This window comes from Fukomys damarensis, unplaced genomic scaffold (genome assembly GCF_012274545.1).
Source record: "Fukomys damarensis isolate Sample0158 unplaced genomic scaffold, DMR_v1.0_HiC HiC_scaffold_39, whole genome shotgun sequence".
NCBI lineage: Eukaryota > Metazoa > Chordata > Mammalia > Rodentia > Bathyergidae > Fukomys > Fukomys damarensis.
In genome coordinates, this window is record NW_022900951.1 from 96,559,054 (window position 1) to 96,564,532 (window position 5,479).

General features: G+C 48.8%; 1 pseudogene; it reads left to right on the forward strand.

Annotated features, from left to right (window-relative positions):
- Positions 1–4,559: 4,559 nt before the first annotated feature.
- On the forward strand, positions 4,560–5,136 carry LOC104854490 (annotated as a pseudogene).
- The last annotated feature ends 343 nt before the right edge of the window (positions 5,137–5,479 follow it).

The following is a 5,479-nucleotide window of genomic DNA, read 5'->3' on the forward strand; positions in this document are numbered from 1 at the left end:
TTAGTTACTTTTCTCATTGCTGGGACAGAATACCTGACACTCAGAAGTTAATGAAAGAAAGATTTATTTCAGCTCACAGTGTAGAGGTTTCAGTCCATAATCTGTTGGCCTGGAGGGAAGGCAGCATGGCACAGGAACATGGTAGAGGAGAAACAGTCCACAGCAAGGTAGGCAGAAGGCAGAAAGCCTTCCTTTCCCTTTTACTTCATCCAGGCTACAACACTTTTGGGCAGTGCCATCCACACCCAGGGTGGGACTTCCCATTATCCACACCCAGAACTATGCTAAACCAATCTGCAGACTCATTTAGTACCACACACATTTAATCCCAGCATCACACACTCTAGATCCAGCCAGCTGCAAAAAAGCCCCACCTATGAGCACATGAGGCTTTGTGGGACATCTAGGTACAAGCCATATCAGCCATTCCTTATAGGGAACTTTTTCCAGCCTGGTCGCTCCAATAGTTGGGCTCTGAACTTTAAGGACCAGGTTCCAGGTATGGCTGGGTCATACCTATGCAGAGCAGGCCTCATGGGTCCTTGCCCTGGACACTGAGCTGCTGTCCCTGCAATTTCCTTCTCAGCAGTTACGCCTCTTCAACCTGCCAGCTTACTCATCCTTCACTTATAAATATGAATGACTTGCATATGTACATTTGGTCTGTTTTGTTCCTTTGCACAATCGTAGGTCTCCAGGAGTGCTGAGAAACACAAAAGAAGAGGTGCGAGGTAGCCCCGACATTTAATTATCCTTCAAAATGTGTGGAGAAGCAGGAGCCCTACCCATCTGCCTAGACCAGGCAGGTGGGCCCTGTCTGCCTTTGGAGAGTCCGTCCTCCTTTTGGATCACGATGAATGAAATGAGCTCTTGCATCCACGTGGATTCCAGAAGCTCTGGCAGAGAGGAAACAAATCAAGTGATTGTTCTTTCCAGACCGCTCTTGCCAAACAGACTGCCAGGGGCTCAGGGCACAGAGCTCCCTATGGTGTCAGCTGGCCAACCAGAGCGGGTGCCAGGCTGGGGTAGCTGCTGCCTTGAGCCTTAAGGGAGCAGCCACCTCCTGTGACAAATGGTCCCCAGTCGTAGGCTTCAGGGACTTAGGGTACCCTGCAGGCAATTTAACCCTCAACTAGCCCAACAAGGCCAAGTAGGACTGTCTTTCTTCAAGGCAGTACACATGCCAGAGAAGGCATGCAAATCCATTAGCAATGGCACCAGGGCCAGCTGTTTTGCTCTGTCCTTGCCCTTGTTGTTTGTGAGCACTAGAAGAACTGACCTACGGAGAGTGCCTTCTCTTTGAGCCTGTTCTCAGGTTAGGTATTCCTTGTCCCCTCTACCAAGCTGCACTGTAGGGAACAGGGAAAAGGGACAATACTAGAACCTCTGTAGAAAGTCTTAGTCTCCTGTGAGCCATGACAGCACAAGGTGAATTAGTTTATTAGGCAGAAAAGATAGAAAAAATGTGACTTAGAGAAAAAGCTGGGCTTTGGGCCTGATCATTGCTGCTCTGGGCAGCAAAGACAAAAGGCCCCGAGCTTGCCACACCTTTATTCAGTACATCAGGAGAAAACAAATGTAGCAGATGACTCAGGGCAGAGAGTTCAGTACATCAGGAGACTAACAAATGTAAAAGGTCACTCGGAGGGCAATGGCAGAGGCAGCCTCGAAAATCCTAGGACAATGAGGAACTGTGCAGATGAAGGTTTTGTTCCTCCCAGATATCTTCAGCTGGTATAATCTTGTCCTGGAGCATCACAGCATCACTGGACCATTGAGGTTTTAGCTGCGGACGGGGCCCAAGATGAAGCTATGTCTCCACATGCCATAGCTGGCCTGTAGGCAGGAGAACCAGGCCTAATCAAGTGATTTTCCCGCAAAATTATGTAGAATTGCTCCTGACACTGCACCAACCCCTCAACTCTTCAGAGGGGTGTACCTGTGGAAAACCAATTTGAGGGGCTGACCACCTAGCCGATAGGTGAAAACAGAAAGAAGCGGTGGCCTCTCCAAGACCACCAATGCTTTGGTTTTTGTTTTGTTTTTGCTTTTTGTTTTGAGACAGAGTCTAGCTGTATAGTCCAGGCTGGCCTCAAACTTGTGGCATTCTGCTTGTCTCAGCCTCATGAGTGCTGGGATCATAGGCGTGCGCCACCACACTCAGTGCCACACTGATGCTTTGAGATGAGCTCTCACCACATTCTGCCCATTTTAAGTGATAACAGCCAGGTGTAGTGGTGCACACCTGTAAGCCTAGCAACCAGAAAGCTGAGGCAAGAGAATCACCATGAGTGTGAGGCCTAGCCTGCATAGTGAGTTAAGGGCCAGCCTGAACTACGTAGTGACATACTTTCTCAAAAAACAGAAGACAAGGGGTTCACACTTCTGTCTCTCTTAGAAGCTATCGCCCAATAAATTTTTCCTACTCTTAAAAAAACCCAACTAATTAATTAATTGTGAGAACAGTGCTCAAGTGAGCTCAGCCTGCACAAGGGCCACTGTACCACAAAGGCTGACAAAACTGATAAACAGCAACAGCTGGGAGGCCTCAGGTTACTTTGGGAAATGCCACAAGTCCAGTTAGAGGACCATCTTCCTTTTTTATTTCTCAGAGGAGGGAGGGTGGACTCACAGAGGTACCTCCAGGAGATGGAAGGCTTGGAAAGCCGCAGAATGTGCCAACAGGAAAAGGCCCCCATGGCCACAATCCTGTCTCTGTCAGGCTCCCTACCATCAGAGCCACTCCTGGGTGAGGTACAGAAGGTCCCTAGCACAAGGCAAGTGCTTCAGAATATCAGCCACTGGCCAGCCACCTGACCGTTGAGCCCCCTGCCCAGGGTTGTCCCCACTACTGGATATACTAGCTGTGCAGTCTTGGGCAAGTCTCCTAATCTTTTAACTTCTCTATGCCTCAGTTGCCTCATCTGTAAAATGGGGTTAAGAATGGAGCCCACTCATAAAGTTATTCTGAAGATCCAAGGAAGTAATACAGTAGACCTTCAAGGTACGACCGGCCTGACACACGAACAACTTGGGTTAAGTAGGTCAATGGAAGATTCATCTGCCTCTTGTTATCTATAGTATATACCCAGGTAAACTACCAGATCTCAGCTGTATTGACTTACAACCAATTTGAGTTACAACCAGCCCTTGGGAACCGATTTTGTAAGTCAAGGATCCACTGTACATGCAAACTCAGAGCAGCGGCTAACACACTAGCGTTCCCCGGGTGCTGGCTGGTGTCAGGATCGTGGGGTCAGATTTGAATGCCAGGCTAAGAAACAGTGTGAGCCCAGACTTTGTCCCCCTTTCACCTTGGAGCACTTTTGGGGGATTGACCAACCTTTAATGTTGCAGCCTCTAGGTCAGAGGGATGTCAGTGGCTGCCACCCAGCACTCTGAGACACTACACTGCCTTCACTGATGGCTATCCGAAACCTCAGGCCCCAGTCCCCATGGCTGGCAGCCCAATACCTGCCCACCCCATCATGCCTCAGTTCTGCTTGCTAAATCCTTGTCTTTGCCCCATCCTCATTTTGAGGCTATTTCACCTAGACGAAGAACTGAGATGTGAAGAATTTGAGAACTCTTCCAAGGAATAGACGATAAAATGATAGGTTGGATGTTAAGATTCTGGGGATGCTAGAAAGGGGAGAGAAATTCTGCAGCCAAGCAGAGCTGCCCAGAGAAACAGAGCTGGGGCAGGGAGCATTTGTATGCATGGCAGATGGTGGAAGGAAAAACTGGAGTCCAGTCATCTCCTTAGACCTTTAACCCCTACAACTCTCTTTCCCATCTAGTCCCAGTTTCCCATGCCTTGCTGTCTGTCCTGCCCCACGGCAAAGCCCTGGACTGCGTCTGGCTCCATCTGGAGATATGTCAGTGCTGCTGACACTGAAGACAGTGGCAGTATCTCTGGATAGAGGTGGCATAGTGATGTCCTTTGCGGACGGGGAGCCAGTAGGAGCACTGCTGAGGCAGCCCTTTGATTTTAAAGGCCAGCATTATTGTCGTTTAGAGCTGAGTGCTCTTGTTCTTGGAAGTGTTCCAAGAGGAAGAAGATTGGGCTTTACTGTCTTTCAAAAATCCTCATGTGAATCACATCACTCCCACAAACCTATGGAGACCTTTTGCAGGCCAGTTCACCACTCCTCTGACTTGGAATTAAGCATTTCTGTCTTTTAAAAATGACAGTGGGGCCGGGGATGTAGCTCAGTGGTGCCGCTGCCTTCCTCACAAGCACAAGGTTCCGAGTTCGATCCCTGGTACCAAAAAAAAAAAAAAAAAAGAAAGAAAAGTGATAGTCACTGAATATGGTGCTACACACTGTAAATCCTGGAACTCTAGGAGGCTGAGGCAGGAAGATCACAAAGTCAAGCCCAGCCTGTAGCAATTTAATGATACAATATAGCAGTGCTTCTCAAACCATCGGTGGTGAAAGGCTAGTGATTTTTTTAAATTTCTGATCTCTCGTGGACAGATAGTTTTGGTAAATAAAAATAATCACAAAATAAATTAATTATACTCTTTCCCAGCTCGACTGAGCAGGAATCACCATCATGGGAGTCAACATCTGCCACAACAAGGACCAAAAGATCCAGCGCAAGGAGCTCAAGAGCCAGAACATCTGCCTGCAGCTGTTGGTCAAGCTGTACAGGTTTCTGGCCTGATGAACAAACTCCACCTTCAGTTAGGTTGTGCTGAAGAGGTTGTTCATGAGTCACACCAACTGGCCATCTCTGTCCCTTTCCCAGATGATTTGGAAGATAAAGCTTCCTGGCAGAGAACGGAGGAGGGCTGTGGTTGGGGGGGACCATAATGGATGACTTGCAGGCTCCAGAGGTGCCCAAGCTGAAGGTCTGTGCCCTGCGTGTGAGCAGCCAGGCCTGCAGCCACATCCTCAAGGCCGGGGGTGGGGGTGAGTAAGATCTTTGCCTTTGACCAGCCGGCCCTGGACTCCCCCAAAGGCCATGGCACCGTCCTGCTCTCTGGTCCACACAAGGGCTAAGAGGTGTGCTGGCATTTCGGCAAGGCCCCGGGATCCCCACACAGTCACCCCAACCCTACATCCACTCCAAGGGCTGGAAGTTCCAGCATGCCAGAGGCCACCAGGCCAGCCAAAGCTATAGGAACTAACACAGGATCTTACTCTGTTAATAAAAAAGGAAAAGAAATTAATTCTATGCTTGGATACTACCTTAATATCAGATTTCTATAAATATTTCTAAACTCGATTTCTTATGTCACTGGACTGGCATCAATCCACAGCCCTCACCACTCTAGACCTCTCTGGACTCCATCTACCTAGGAAATGCTGGCACTGAGCTGCTGCCCATCCCCACTTAAGACAGTGATGGAACAATGCCAGACAGGTAGATGACCCGCCACCTGCTAGCAGCCAGGAGACCTTGGACAGTTACGGAACTTCTCTGAGTCTCACCTTCTGCATCTGTAACATGAGGTTAATTTGTGACAGTAC